Below are 17,086 nucleotides of genomic sequence, written 5' to 3' on the forward strand. Positions count from 1 at the left end.
GATTGTTTATTAGATGTACTTTCTACAGATAGGCGTTGTTCGGCTCTCACTATTTCACGTTCAATAGCAGATGTTGCCTTGTTAAGTAGTGGTCTATTGTCCCCTTGAGCGATCCCCCCTGAGAGATGATAGTTTTAGGGACCCCTTTAGTAGTCATAATACGAGTGATGTTTCTATATATGGCCAAGTAACAGAACAGGACACACAGGAAACCCACCTAGCCGGTGTGTAGTCCAGTAAGCAAGAACCACACAATAAGCTATCGTGTCCATATATAATTAACTTACTCAGTTTTTCTCAATGTCCACAGTCAAATGGGGTGGCCCAGCCAGGCCTCTTTTGGCCTCTGAGGGCCACAGAGGGCCCGCCCTTTGCCCGGGCTTAGCCCGGCTAGTCCCATGCGCGTCCCGCGAGGCTGGAGGCGTTCCTCAGCTTTCAAGCGCTCCGGGCGCTGCGATGACGTCAGGCGTGCGCCGTGACCGCCGGGGCACCTCGGGATTGTAGTCCCTGCCCTTGCGGCGTTCGTCTGGCCGGTTGCACTGCCGTTCTGTTTTGCAGATGTAAGGGGCACTGGGAAGGCAGTCCAGTCCCCACACAACAGTATTCACCCAAGGAGCATCGTGGAATTCAGCCAGCTAACCAGGTAGGGTTCCCAATGAGCGCTCGGCGCTTCTCAGCTTTCAAGAGGTCCGGGCGCTGCGATGACGTCAGGCGTGCGCCGTGGCCGCCGGGGCACCTGGGGATTGTAGTCCCTGCCCTCGCGGCGTTCGTCTGGCCGGTTGCACTGCCGTTCCGTTTTGCAGATGAAACGGGCACTGGGCAGGCAGTCCGGTCCCCCCACAACAGTATTCACCCAAGGAGCCTTGTGGAATTCAGCCAGCTAACCAGGTAAGGTACCCAATGAGCGCTCGGCGCTCCTCAGCTTACAAGCGCTCCCGGCGCTGCGATGACGTCAGGCGTGCGCCGTGGCCGCCGGGGCATCTGGGGATTGTAGTCCCTGCCCTCGCGGCGTTCGTCTGGCCGGTTACACTGCCGTTCTGTTTTGCAGATGTAAGGGGCACTGGTGTGGTAAATAAATAAATAATACCTCTCTTTTTGACTAGACATATATCATAACAGATAGCTCAATAAATAAGAGTCAAGATTCGAGGTAGTAGGAGTTTTTGCAGGTTTAATACAGCATAAGGACAGGAACAGGACAACCTGCATAGGAATAGGATGACAGGGCCCAGCAGCTGCTGGGGCTGGATCTGGGATGAGCGCGCTGACTTTTAATAACAATACATGAGCATATATACATAACGCAAACACATAGCATTACATTGCAGTGGGCGTAGCAGTAAGTGTGACGCGTAGCAGTCGCGAAAGATAAGGGCTTAAAGAGGGTGTAACTGGGCGTATACATAGACATGTGATGCAAATGTAACAGAATATGTCATGAATGGGGCGGAAACATTGGAGGGGGCTACCTAAGGAGCCGGGACCTCTAACCTGATGGTGCGCGCAAACTGGCAATGACGTGTTACTAGGAGAAGCTGGGGGCTATGAACTCTGTGCTAGGAGCAGAGACTAAAGTCTGGAGGGTCGGAGCGACATGTACCTAAACCCTATCTGGTATCTAATGTTTAGGGAACATGTTGATATAAACTAGAAGTCATGAGGGGAAAAGCTAACGGACTCTAAGACTGAAGCATGCATTATTCTTCATGTAGTGCGTGATGAAGAATATTAAATGACCATTAAATACAGTATTTCTCTTACATGGAGCCGTATAGGCTAGACAATGACGGAAACTATTGATGCAGTTCAGTAGCTTGGGAATGCAGAGAAGGAGGACTGAACTGATAACTGGAATCATAACATAGTCTTGGCAGACTCAGAGGTAGAGCCAAGCTGCACCGGGCACTGCGAGGCAGGAAGTAAGTGAAAGGTCGAGGATACAGGTGGGGGCTGGATCGCTCCTCAGCGAGGGTTCAGGAGACAGGAGCTGAATCTGGTGTCCGGGCCCTTTTGAGGCCTAGAAACGGGGACTTTATAATGAAATAACGTACACACTGAGAAACGTGGCAACGTAGCTTTACATAGGCCTGATATTCGTAGTATTCACGAGGACTGGAAACTGGCATACTAGAGGTGGACACAACTATAATTGCGTCTTGAATCGGACATGGGGAATAACATATGCATATTGATCATGCACACATAACATATGATGGATGACACGTAGGGACACAGAACATGGCAAAATTTACTTTTCCACATTCCCTCCTTGTCACTACGTTTCCATCAGGAAACATCAATATTCATGATACCATCTATCATTTCATACAGTACCATTTGTTCATCTCGAATTGTCTTGGAACGAGATTTAGACCGGGGCTTGGGACTAGGAATACAAGAGGTAGCACACATGCCGCAAATCGCAGGGCCACATTGTATACAGAGGCAGCAGCTGAATATGATCGCTACTGCGATACCTAGAAAGGACAGGACTTTCCATCCCCATGCAGAAATTATATTCCAGAACCAACCGGACCATGTCCAGGTGCCTGGATCTTGGTGTAACAGATGGGCAATTTTATGAAGTCTGGTTATAGCTGAATAAACAGACGGCGCGTTATTTGGAATGAAAATGCAGCAACTAGATCCGATGACTCTACAGGCCCCGCCCCTATCGGCCAGTATGACGTCAAGGACGAGACGATTCTGGAGCACGACAATTCTCATAAAGGATTGCTCTTCGGTTAAGTTACCTAGAGCGGAGGCAGTCTCATCTACTACAGCTTCAAGGGTTCTTGTTAACCTACGAATTAGCTTACTATTTACAACTGTACCTAAATAAGGGAATACACCTTTATCAATATCAATGAATTGCTCTGCAGCAGTTTCAGTATAGTCGACAATCGGGAGATTTCTCTTGTGTCTAGTATGTACTAGGTAGGAATTCCTATGGTAGTCAGGTGGGGCTAAAAAAACAGGTGGCAGTAGGAAGGCAATGTAACAGGTTCCCTCCCAATCGAGGGGCAGACGAACATATGCAGTTTGACCACAAACAAAATAAGAATGACGTGAAGCTTTAAAAATAGATTTCCCACTGTCACTATACTTGACAATAGTAGTACATTCACTATGTCCTACAGGTACGGAACCATAATTACGAACACATAATTCGCCTTTAACTGGTAATACTGAAATAGCAGGTAAGTCTGGAGTAGTATCAGACTGAACATTCAGGACCATAAAATTCGACGAATAATTACCTAAATTATACACTTCATTTTCTAGATCTAAACCTGTTCTGTGGGGGAGACCATGCTTGTCTGGGAAACATGTACTGTTAAGAAAAGACATATCTGTTGAGGATGACGTTAACGTGGACCATGCTCCACACGAACCATTATGTGAAAAAGGATAAGGAAAAAGTGGCAGAACTCCCTTTGACGTCTGGAAAGGGGGGAGTCGACCACACACCCAACAATTAGTGGCATTGCTGGTCTGGTGTGAGTAATGCAACATGCGGATAAAAGTATTGTTACGCATAGCGAGGCGGTATGAATATTCATGAGGAGGCAGATCACTAAACGTGTGCTCTACTGTAACATTAGAATGCTTATTTACATGAGGAACTGGAAAACACAGATAAAATGCGTAACTAGTGCAGGAAGTCAAAAGGCTGAGAAATAATATGAAACTTAGAAAAACGATACATCGGATTGAGTTTTGACTAACTCTCTCACTATGGGGGTCTTTTTTATACATGTCAGAAACAGTCTAACCGTTTCACCTAGGGGAGGACTTAGACAATCAAACTGGCTGACTTATTTTACTAGACCGTAGTTTCTGTTTATACTCCTGCTGCGGAGTTTTCTCTACCAGGGGAGGGGTTGTGTCAATGTCATTTGCGGGACAGTCCTTAGGAACAATGTTTTGACAAGTTTTTAAATCCTGGGAAATGTTCTTGGAGACCGGCTTTAATCCGTAGAATTTCTTGACGTGCGAAAGGTGTACCCAGCCGCGGCGTCCTTCCAATTTCACGGCTGTACGGGTGGTGAGGAGGACCTGACGGGGCTCCTTCCAACGTGGCTCCAGCGGACTTGATCTGTCGAAGTTACGTACGAGGACCATTGAACCTGGAACGATTTCATGCGGTGCCACCTCGGTATTGTCTGGAAATGCGGCGGCAACCTGTGAACGACATGAGTTGAGGGCAGACATCAAGGAAGCTAGGTAATCTGTCAGCATATTACATGAAACATCAGTAATACTTCGGGGTCTAGGAGTACCCCACATGTTAGGGGGGCGGCCGAATACGACCTCATACGGGGACAGACCTGATCTGGAATGTGCGACCATGCGCATATAAAACAAAGCAACTGGCAGAGCTACTAGCCAGTCCACACCTTTCTCTTTACATATTTTGGCAATTCGGATTTTCAGAGTCTGATTATGTCTCTCGACCAGACCAGCTGCTTCAGGATGGCGTACACAATGAAACTTCCACTGGTACCCTAACAACAGGGAAACGTGCTTCATGAGTTCAGATGAGAATGGCTGACCGTTATCAGAATATACGACTCTAGGGAGTCCATATCGAGGGAAAAACTCACGAACCAACTGCTTGGCAGTGGTCGCGGCTGTGTAATCTGGGACTGGATATGCTTCTGTCCATCTGGACAAAGCGCATACAACTACAAGAACATACTTGAAACCTCGACATCGCTCCATCTGAATATAATCCATCTGGAGGACCTCAAAAGGGTGGTCAGGAGGCTGGAATCCCCCTTGTTCCACCGGGACACTTTTACCTGGATTAAACTGACAACATATCATACAGGTACGGACTTTCTGCTTGGCTGCAGCTCGTAAATGCTTGTTGAACCAAATGTTCTGGATACTGTCTAACATAGCTTTTTCTCCTAAATGTGCTGGACTATGTGCGGTATTGATAATGACTTGAACCATAGAGTCGGGGAGAAACCATGTGGCTCTTCCCTTCGTCACCCATCCTTGATCTGTCTGGACCCCTCCTTGTTCGGACCATTTCTTGATTTCATCAGGAGTAGCATGTAACTGTATGTCTATGACATCTTGTGTAGGGTCCTTAACTGTCATACATGTAGTCGGATCTGGAGTTTGTATCTGTGTCGGATTAACTTGAATGACTGGAGTCTGTGCTGTAAGCTTGGCTGTGCGATCTGCTAGATCATTACCTTGGGAAATAATGTCAGTAACTTTCGTATGTGCTTTGCATTTCATAATAGCAATGGATGTCGGTAAGTGTATGGCATCTAACAGAGCTTGAATAAGGAAACCATGCTGAATCTTGGTTCCATGAGAAGTCATGAACCCTCTCTCCTGCCAGAGCACTCCAAAGTCGTGAACGACTCCAAATGCGTAGCGTGAATCTGTGTAAATATTAACTTTCTTTTCCTTGGCGTGTATACAGGCTTGTGTCAGAGCAACTAGCTCTGCTGCTTGAGCGGACAGAGTGTCAATGCGGTGTGTCTTAATAACTTCAGTGTCAGTAGTCACTGCATACGCGGCAACTAAATCTCCTGTACTAGTTCTCATACATGAACCATCCACATAAAGTGTCAGGTCAGGGTCTGGTAACGGAATATCTGTCAGATCTTGTCTTGGCTTTGTCGTAATGTTAACTACTTCCACGCAATCATGTGTGGCTGGATTTGAATTAACTGATGGTAACAGTGTAGCAGGATTCAGGATGTTGCAGCGTCTGATTTCTATGTGTGGTTGGAACAGTGTCAATTCATAACCTGTTAAACGTGCAATTGTCAAGTGCTGTGTTTGTGTTCGGTTTAAAAGAACTTCCACGGAGTGTGGGACTTGTACTGTCAAGGTATGTCCTAAGACTATGGAATCACTTTGTCTGATAGCTAGTGCTGTGGCTGCAACTGACTTGAGGCACGCAGGCAACGCCTGGGCGACTGGATCTAGTGTGCTAGAAAAATAAGCACAGGGCTTGTATTGTCCTGCTTGGTCTTGTGTGAGAACAGATAATGCTGTACCTTCACGTTCAGTAACGAAAAGTGTAAAAGGCTTACTGTAGTTCGGTGTAGCTAGAACAGGTGCTTGGCATAAAGCTTTCTTTAACTCGTTGAAACTGAGTGTATGTTCAGATGTCCAAGGGAGGACAGTCGATACGGCTGCCTCCTGTGTCGTTAACTGTATCAGTGGTTTGGCTAGAAATGCATACTGAGGAATCCATTGTCTACAATAAGAAGTAAGGCCAATAAAGGCACGTACCTCCTTCTGGGTCCTGGGCTGAGGAAGACTCGCTATCAACTGGATGCGGTCTGGTGTCAACTGCCTACCCCTCTTGGACAGTAAGTGTCCTAAGTAAACCACTTGCTGGACACAGAATTGAAGCTTCGAAGGGGACACCTTGTGCCCCATCTCGGCTAGGAAATACAGAACCGTCAGTGACGCTCGCTCGCAGTCACGTTCAGAACGGGCTGTGATCAATAGATCATCGACATACTGGAGCAGGGCAGTGTCAGTTGGCATGTGAATGTTGTCTAGTTGTCTCTTAAGTGCTTGACTGTAAATACTAGGGCTTTCTGTGAAACCTTGAGGAGCGCGTGTGAACATATAGCTCCTTCCATTTAAACAGAATCCGAAAAGAAACTGGCTGTCTGGATGAATTGGAACACTAAAAAATGCATTCTTAAGATCGATTACTGTAAAGAACATGGCTTCGGAATCAATGGCTGTCAATAGAGAAGAGATATCTGGGACAACTGGGTACTGAGGAATAATACATTTGTTAAGTTCTCGTAAATCAATCACTAATCGATATACTGGGGGTGCATTTGGATCAGTACGTTTCATGACTGGAATGATCGGAGAATTACATACATTGGAGTCAGTTTCTACAACTACTCCTTGAGCCATGAGCTCGTCTATAATTTTGGATAAGGCTGCTACAGCCTCAGGTGGCAATCTATACTGCCTGATTCGTGGTAACACTACACCTGGTTTGAGAGTCACACGATGGGGTGTGATTTGCATGTAACCTACATCAGTTGGACCTTGCGCCCATAAATGCTGCGGAACATTAGACAGTCTTGAATCAAAATCTCGTAATACATAGTGACCCTTAAAGTCACGCAGGAACAATCGTATTCCCTCTGGGGAACAACATATAACTGCACCTAACGCTTTCAATGTCTTAATGCCTAACAGATTTTCTGGACATGACTTAGTAAGTAACAGATCAGTAGTGCGGGACAATGGACCTACTTCTAGAGTGACTGGCTTTGAAATCTCATTTACGATAGGCTTTCCTGAAAATCCAAGGGAAACATTTCTAGAGCCTGAGAGCGGAGCCCCTGGAACTTCGGCGTGACTAATTGTGGTCCTACTTGCCCCTGTATCAATCAAAAACTTTCTGTCTTTCCCTAATACTTGACTGTGAACATAGGGACCCTCTTGATCTACAGGTATCTCGATGAGAGGCAAGCCTACCTCCCTCTCTAGGCTGTTTCATGAATACTGCTGGTACTCTGGATACTCAGACTGTGCATACTGGTACATCTGTGATGTAACATGCTGTGTTGCAGCAATAGGCTGCGGTGTTGTAACTGTCTGTGGTGTATTCTGTGACTGAGGAGTCTGTGAAACTTGTTCTTGTCTAGGCGGACGTGGTCTTTCTTTAGTCTTACCAGTAGCTATGTTATGTTTCAGAACTGTACACTCGTTTATGAAATGACCTGGCTGTTTACAATAATTGCAGTTCCCTTTAACGGGTGCTGCAGGATGACTGGCTTGATTCGGACCCCTCTTCTGACTGTCGTGAGGAACAGATTGTGCAACTAGCACTTTCATTTTCGTGTCTTTCATACGTTTTCTTTCGTGTTCTTGTTCTTCTCTGATTCTATTCTGGTGATACTGGAGCATTTGGAGCATCTGGGACGGAGTATTAGCTTGCCAGGTACTTTCGACTTTCAGAACTCGGTTTTTAATTGGTGGACTTGAATTCTCGACTAATTTAGTAACGAAAAGGTGAGGGTACGACTCACTACTTGTCTTGAGACCACTGTTGATACTAAAGCACTTTTCAAACCTAGAATAAAAATCACTAATATCTTCATCTTGTTTCTGTTTACAGGCTGAGATTGCATCCCAGTCTTCCTTTTTCGTTGTTAATAATCTGGGTAAAACTTGAATCAATAATTCTGGTAATTCTTTACATTTCTCTCCTAGACCAGTACCTGGTACACGTATCTTATCTTCTGCTTCTAGGACTGCCCAATCTATCTTTTTCTCTCCCACCTCCCATTCTTTCTCTTTGAGCTTTTCATACACCCCGGCGGGCAACAGAACCTTTAACATTTTAATGATATCTGGGTATGTGTATTCTCCCATACGGAGCATGTCTTTTAATTCTCTATGGAACCCTGCTGGATCTTTGTCATGACAGGGAATTAATTTCTTCATTTCTAGAAGTTCCATCTTTGTGATCGGAGTGTATACAAACACTCGCTGCATTTCGCCACCCGCTCCTCTGACTGGGTGGACTTCTCGTAACGGATTCTGTCTGTCTATGTAGAATGATTTACTTTCTGGGGGTGAGACATGAACGAAATGCGGGTTCAAGAACATTCTATATTAATGGCGTTGTTCTAGAATGACACTAATTAAATCGGTACCTAGACCTCTCCATCTGTACTGGAGTAACTCGTTCAGGATATCATGTAACGGGCCTGGATCAGAATGTTGACCCTCATACAAAGTAATGAGGTGCTGAATCATATACATACCCACCAGTCGTTGCTCGGCTGGGGGCAATTTCAGAAACATTTGTGCCACTATTTCGTCTGGAAAAGTGGTAGAATCAGTAATCCATCGGACTGCTGATCGGGCTAGTTCCTGTTCATGCATGGTACTTAACTCACTGTAACCGATTCGTGATTTCAGAATGTGATCGGTAGCTTGGAATACTTGTTCTAGGGAACCTTGTTCTGGTGCTGAATGATGGAAAATTGACTTGTGTTCTAGGCGTAAATGGCGATCTGGAAATCTAGATTTTCCTACATACGCTATTCTGGCGGTATTCTCGTCGTCTTCCTCTTCAGGATCAGAGGTACTTTCTTTCTCGCTTACTTGTGCTGCTTTACGCTGTTCGTGTATCTTTATTATCTCTCTACGGATTTTCTTGTACATACTTTCCATGGCACCAATGGTATTGTGCTTACCTTCGGCTATATTATCACTCCACTTTGTTAGAGTTTTCATTTCTTCCGGGTCTTTAGACGGATGATCCTGTTCTCTTATTAGACAGTTAATTAAGAACTTTAATATCATGCGCTGAATCTCGGCTTTCCTTTGAGACATGGCATCACTAATACTTTGTGGGTCATCCCCTGTACGGATGAAACGATATATCCTGTCTAGATCTTCTTTCATATTCGGCAGGGTGACTAGATACTCGGTCACTCTCCTTACGCGTACGGAATATAAAACCATATTAAACTCGCCTGGAACTGGGTCATAGACACATTCGCCAAGGGTTTGCCTGATCTCTGCAACAGACTTATTACTTTTAGGAGTACGCTGTGATGCTTGAGCATGTAATTCGAGTGCTGATAAACGCTTGTATGGCGGCGGGGTTTGAGGAAGACCTCCTCCTGCGGCCCCTAAACTAGAATCATCAACTGATGCTTTTCGTCCTGGCAGGGTGGGTAATTGTAACGTGGGCTGGACTTGTATGGCGGGCTGACCCGGGGGTACCGTAACAGGTACTCCGGTGTCTGGAGAAGCGGGAAGTGCCTGATTTACAGGGACTGGTGGAGCGCGAACAAGATTTGCATATTCAGGGACTGTGTCGTCCAGATAGGACGAAATAAAAATATCAGCTGCGGTCGGTTTGTGACGTAGCTTGGTCGGAACTAACGGTGGCGGGAAATTACTGGATGCCTCCGGGGTCGCTTTTGGCAAGCCCTCGGCAAGAAGAGGATACATACCCTTAATGAGGGCATTCCTCTGTCTGTCTGATTGCTCAGTTCTAACTCGTTCACCTATCTCGATTAATTCTCTTTCTTGGGCTCGTTCTTGGGATTCTCTACTTAGTTCTGACTTTCTGATTTCTTTTTCGGTTCTTTTATGAGCTTCTTTGCGCCATAGCTCGATGGCATCTTTCTGTGATTGTCTGGCTTTCTTTTTCCATAATGCCTCTTCTACTCGCATGATGCACTCGGCATCCCATGTACCCGATACGGGCCATCTATACTTTTCTTCTAGCTCCTTTGTATACTCTACCCATAAGTCGAGATACAATATGGCACTTATGCCATGTTTCTGATACATAAAGTGACCTGGACTGTCCCTAGGCGGGACGGGAACTACTGCTTCCAGCAGACCCTTTCTAGTCTTTAACTGACGTAATTTTGAGAAGAGCGGCATGACTGGACTATAATCTGGACACAATACAATACACAATAAACACGATACCTATTCCCCATTCATACCACGACATTAAAATACATGAAGGACATTTAAAATAACAGTTCGAACAGAATACTACCTGGAAATACTGCGAACAGAACACTTGAAATTTCTCGAGAACAGAACTGACTAGAACAGAAACTAGATGCACTGCTGAAACAGTACGAAACTTACCGGTCTCTTAAAGAGACACGTCAGGACCCGTATCCACCGAAGTGAACACTTCGTTTGTGGGACTGTGTACCACCAACCCACAGACCAGAGTCAATTAAATTGACCCTGTCTAGATACCACCCCAGTAACGGTACTCACCGGGCAGCAAGAACGGAAAGCCTCAGACTGGACTGTACTGCGACGGACGACGAACTTCGGACTTCGGACTTCAGTTACGGGTGGACTTCCGGATACCTCGGACCTTGGACTCTTGGCTTGGGCTCTGGTCGGGACTCGCCGCGTTCCTCCACCGTCTCGTTTGGATGCTGGACCGCCTCCTCCGTCTTCTCCGTGGGCCTGAGGGATACTTGAGCAGAAATATCTGCCACTGCGCAGAAGAGTTCCGTCACGACTGCAGAGGGTCAGGGGGTCGGCGTGGCTTCACCGACGCGTGGGGAAAGGTCAAGTCCCTGTTCGGGCGCCATTATGTGGTAAATAAATAAATAATACCTCTCTTTTTGACTAGACATATATCATAACAGATAGCTCAATAAATAAGAGTCAAGATTCGAGGTAGTAGGAGTTTTTGCAGGTTTAATACAGCATAAGGACAGGAACAGGACAACCTGCATAGGAATAGGATGACAGGGCCCAGCAGCTGCTGGGGCTGGATCTGGGATGAGCGCGCTGACTTTTAATAACAATACATGAGCATATATACATAACGCAAACACATAGCATTACATTGCAGTGGGCGTAGCAGTAAGTGTGACGCGTAGCAGTCGCGAAAGATAAGGGCTTAAAGAGGGTGTAACTGGGCGTATACATAGACATGTGATGCAAATGTAACAGAATATGTCATGAATGGGGCGGAAACATTGGAGGGGGCTACCTAAGGAGCCGGGACCTCTAACCTGATGGTGCGCGCAAACTGGCAATGACGTGTTACTAGGAGAAGCTGGGGGCTATGAACTCTGTGCTAGGAGCAGAGACTAAAGTCTGGAGGGTCGGAGCGACATGTACCTAAACCCTATCTGGTATCTAATGTTTAGGGAACATGTTGATATAAACTAGAAGTCATGAGGGGAAAAGCTAACGGACTCTAAGACTGAAGCATGCATTATTCTTCATGTAGTGCGTGATGAAGAATATTAAATGACCATTAAATACAGTATTTCTCTTACATGGAGCCGTATAGGCTAGACAATGACGGAAACTATTGATGCAGTTCAGTAGCTTGGGAATGCAGAGAAGGAGGACTGAACTGATAACTGGAATCATAATATAGTCTTGGCAGACTCAGAGGTAGAGCCAAGCTGCACCGGGCACTGCGAGGCAGGAAGTAAGTGAAAGGTCGAGGATACAGGTGGGGGCTGGATCGCTCCTCAGCGAGGGTTCAGGAGACAGGAGCTGAATCTGGTGTCCGGGCCCTTTTGAGGCCTAGAAACGGGGACTTTATAATGAAATAACGTACACACTGAGAAACGTGGCAACGTAGCTTTACATAGGCCTGATATTCGTAGTATTCACGAGGACTGGAAACTGGCATACTAGAGGTGGACACAACTATAATTGCGTCTTGAATCGGACATGGGGAATAACATATGCATATTGATCATGCACACATAACATATGATGGATGACACGTAGGGACACAGAACATGGCAAAATTTACTTTTCCACACTGGGAAGGCAGTCCAGTCCCCACACAACAGTATTCACCCAAGGAGCATCTTGGAATTCAGCCAGCTAAGCAGGTAAGGTTCCCAATGAGCGCTCGGCGCTTCTCAGCTTTCAAGCGGTCCGGGCGCTGCGATGACGTCAGGCGTGCGCCGTGGCCGCCGGGGCACCTGGGGATGTAGTCCCTGCCCTCGCGGCGTTCGTCTGGCCGCTTGCACTGCCGTTCCGTTTTGCAGATGAAACGGGCACTGGGAAGGCAGTCCGGTTCCCCCACAACAGTATTCACCCAAGGAGCCTCGTGGAATTCAGCCAGCTAACCAGGTAAGGTTCCCAATGAGCGCTCAGCGCTCCTCAGCTTTCAAGCGCTCCCGGCGCTGCGATGACGTCAGGCGTGCGCCGTGGCCGCCGGGGTACCTGGGGATTGTAGTCCCTGCACTCGTGGCGTTCGTCTGGCCGGTTGCACTGCCGTTCCATTTTGCAGATGAAACGGGCACTGGGAAGTCAGTCCGGTCCCCCCACAACAGTATTCACCCGAGGAGCCTCGTGGAATTCAGCCAGCTAACCAGGTAAGGTTCTACGTTTGTCACTTCTGGAGCAGAAAGACATCGACACTGAGCTGCATGATATCTCCTACTGCGTGCAGCAGGACTACTTTAAGGTTTGAGGATCCAGTCTGGCGTGTGGGGAATATTCACACGGTTAGGAATCTGCAGGTAAAGGAATATCCACCAGAAAGAGCGTTATCGAAGGCAAGTAACTGGTTTGTTATGTTTTCCTGCTGTCGTATATTATCTCATTCTGGGTGGTGAACTCTGCTCGCGGAGTTATCCGTACTCCTCGGAGCTCGCATAGTTCCTAAAAACTCTGCTCCAAGGAGCGTAGCGAGGCTTTTTTCTACACTCGCGCTCTTCAACGTCATGTGCCTGAGCAGGGAAAATCCACCTCGTAATGAGATTTTTCCTTGCTTGCGCTCGCCGTAGTCTAGTTGGTGAGCAAAATCAACCTCCTGGGGCGATTTCTCAAAGCAGGTCGTCTGATTTCTCAATGTGAGTGGTCACGGCAGGTCACAACCACTCGCATTGAGAACACTTCTTTCGCATTGAAGAAGCAGCTGCACCCTTATGCGCTGAACATGGTGCCATTCGCGATTATTTTTACAGGGCGGGACAAACACCAGGAGATCAAAATCACCACAAACGGCATGACCCTTACGCACTCCGCTGCTTGCTGAACTCCGCGTAGACCGTCAGAGTTTTTTTGCCACTGTGCGGCGTTCCTCATTGAGGAACTCCGCATAGGCTTAATCTTATCATGAAAATATAGATATCAGTCATATGTTTAGAAACAAGGTTGAGTAGAAACCTTTTGGGTGGAGTAAAATTTAAGTCATTATTCTTGTGATTTTTTGGCAATTATTTGTTTTTTGCAAGCACTAACACTTCTCTGTGTAAAGTAAAGACCTTGAGAGTTTTGTAACTTTCAGATACTCAAATTGTGGATTCAATTGCAATTAAAAATATTTCCAGGCCTGAAATTTCTTTGGAGGTTGCATGCGGGCAGCCTAAGTTATCCTGCAAGAGTTTCTTGATGAATCCTATTGCAACTACAATATGTGCTCTCTCATGTAAAGTCAGATTGTTAGAAGCTTTTCTGCAACTCAAGATACGCCTTACTTTTCACCTCATGTGGATGCATTTCTCATGTTTAGTGAGATCTCCTTTCTGAGTAAAACGTTTCTGGCTTTCCCCTCCTGTATAAGGCTTTAGTCCAGTGTGAATTCTCTCATGTGAAATGACATTGTATTCAAGACTAAACCTATCTGACATTCAGAACACACAAAAGGCTTTTTTCCCCCGTGTGAGTTCGCTCATGTCAAGTGAGAAGTAATTTGTGACCAAAACTTTGCTTGCATTTCAAGCACTCATAAGGTTTTTCCCCAGAGTGGGATCTCTCATGAAGCATAACACTGTCTTTCAGATTCAAGCTGTTATGGCATAAGGATTTTCTCCAGTGTGGAGTTTCTCATGGTGAGATAGCGTTTTCCTCTGCAGCTTTTCTGGCATTCAGAGCACTCATATGGTCAGTATGGAGTCGCTTATGGTTAGTGAGGCTGTGCCTATCAAATAGGAATTACGGGCATTCAAAGTGTTGGTAATGTTTTTTCCCTGTGTGCGTCTGCTCATGTAGTTTGAGATTCAGTTTACATTTTATGCTTTTCTGGCATTCGGAGAACTGAATTATTTTGATGGTGTGTTTTCTTATGGCGCTTGTAACCATCACTACCTCTGAATCTTTTCTGACATTTAGAACACTGATACATTTTTTTCTCCAGTGTGGATTCTCACATGTTCAGTGAGATGAGATTTATGGCTGAAACATTTTTGGCATTCGGAGCACTGATAAGGTTTTTCCCCAGTGTGAATTCTTATATGCCTAGTGTGACTGCTTTTTACACTGAAACATTTCTGGCATTCAGAGCACTGATAAGGTTTTTCCCCAGTGTGGGTTCTTATATGATAAGTGAGATACTTTTTGTTAATGAAAGATTTCTGGCATTCAGAGCACTGATAAGGTTTTTCCCTAGTGTGGGTTCTTATATGATGAGTGAGATACTTTTTGTCAATGAAAGATTTCTGGCAGTCAGAGCACTTATAAGGTTTTTCCCCAGTGTGGCTTCTTATATGAAGATTGAGATTGTTTTTTTGACTGAAACATTTGTGGCATTCAGTGCACTGATAAGGTTTTTCCCCAGTGTGGGTTCTTATATGCAGCGTGAGATAGTTTTTTTTACTGAAACATTTGTCACATTCAGTGCACTGATAAAGTTTAAAACAAGTGTGGGTTATTGCATGTCGAGAAAGACTTTGTTTGTCTCTGAAACATTTCTGGAATTCAGAGCACTGATAAGGTTTTTCCCCAGTGTGGGTTATTGCATGTCGAGAAAGACTTTCTTTGTTACAAAACCTTTCCTGGCATTCACAGCACTGATAAGGTTTTTCCCCAGTGTGGGTTCTTATATGATGAGTGAGACTCTTTTTGTAAATGAAAGATTTCTGGCATTCAGAGCACTGATAAGGTTTTTCCCCAGTGTGGGTTCTTATATGCTGAGTGAGACTTGTTTTATGAATGAAACATATCTGGCATTCAGAACGATTATAAGGTTTTTCCCCAGAGTGGGTTCTTATATGATGATTGAGACTGTTTTTATGACTGAAACATTTCTGGCATTCAGAGCACTGATAAGGTTTTTCCCCAGTGTGGGTTCTTATATGCTGAGTGAGACTTGTTTTATGAATGAAACATATCTGGCATTCAGAGCACTTATAAGGTTTTTCCCCAGAGTGGGTTCTTATATGATGATTGAGACTGTTTTTATGACTGAAACATTTCTGGCATTCAGAGCACTGATAAGGTTTTTCTCCAGTGTGGGTTCTTATATGCTGAGTGAGACAGATTTTTTCACTGAAACATTTGTGGCATTCAGTGCACTGATAAGGTTTTTCCCCAGTGTGGATTATTGCATGTCGAGAAAGACTTTGTTTGTCTCTGAAACATTTTTGGCATTCAGAGCACTGATAAGGTTTTTTCCCAGTGTGGGTTGTTGCATGTCGAGAAAGACTTTCTTTGTTACAAAACCTTTTCTGGCATTCAGAGCACTGATAAGGTTTTTCCCCAGTGTGGATTCTTGTATGAACAGTGAGTTTGCCTTTGCAACTGAAACATTTCTGGCATTCAGAGCACTGAAAAGGTTTATCCCCAGTGTGGGTTCTTCTATGCTGAGTGAGACTGGATTTTTGACTGAAACATTTCTGGCATTCAGAGCACTGGTGAGGTTTATCCCTAGTGTGGGTTCTTCTATGCAGAGTGAGATTGGTTCTGTAAATGAAAGATTTCTGGCATTTAGAGCACTGATAAGGTTTTTCCCCAGTGTGGGTCCTTGTATGTATAGTAAGTCTTCTTTTGTCACTGAAACATTTCTGGCATTCAGCGCACTGATAAGGTTTTTCCACAGAGTGGGTTAATGCATGTCGATAAAGACTCGGTTTGATACTAAACCTTTTCTGGCATTCAGAGCACTGATAAGGTTTTTCTCCAGTGTGGATTCTCATATGCTCAGTGAGATAAGATTTACGCCTGAAACTTTTTTTGCATACTTTGCACGGAGAGTGGTTTCCCCCAGTGTGGATTCTCATATGCTCAGTGAGATAAGATTTACGCTTGAAACTTTTTTGGCATACATTGCACTGAGAGTGGTTTCCCCCAGTATGCATTCTGTCAAATTCTGTGAGGTACGATTTATGGCTGTATCTTTTTTGGCACAAGTAACTTTTTTCCCCAACTTCGGTTATTTTGCCCTGATTGAGGCGGCTTTGAACACTGAATTTGCTCTCAGTCCGTGTTTTTAAAAGGTGTATTCCTAGAGTTAATATCTCTACATTTAGTTTTCTCTTGCTTATATACCACGGTAAGAGTGAACCTGATTTTAGAGTCAGGCTTGTTTAGATAATGTTCAGCATTTATCTCTAAAATAAATTGTGTGTAATCTTCTTAACACTTGAATTGAGAAAAATATGTCTGGAAGCAGCCCTGTAACACCTCTTGAAATTGTTCTAGCAGATAATAGTCTTTTGGTTATAGCCTCTCCGGAAGCAAATTATTTTGTGACTGAAGTTTTTCTCCAATCTATTTGTATAGATTTTTAGCAATGCAGCAATAAGGTGTTGGTCTGATATTTAATGATTGAACTGATAAGTACCTTTTTGCACTGACGTAAAGGCAGTAACTG

At 45.0% G+C, this 17,086-nt stretch overlaps 1 protein-coding gene across 1 annotated transcript in view; it reads right to left on the minus strand.

The window, feature by feature from the left end:
- Window positions 1–17,086, minus strand: part of LOC144762503 (uncharacterized) — a 182,122-nt gene that overhangs the window by 144,469 nt on the left and 20,567 nt on the right. The gene's annotated exons all lie outside the window — the stretch shown is intronic.

The sequence above is a fragment of the Lissotriton helveticus genome, chromosome 1_1 (assembly GCF_964261635.1).
Source record: "Lissotriton helveticus chromosome 1_1, aLisHel1.1, whole genome shotgun sequence".
NCBI classification, from domain to species: Eukaryota; Metazoa; Chordata; class Amphibia; order Caudata; family Salamandridae; genus Lissotriton; species Lissotriton helveticus.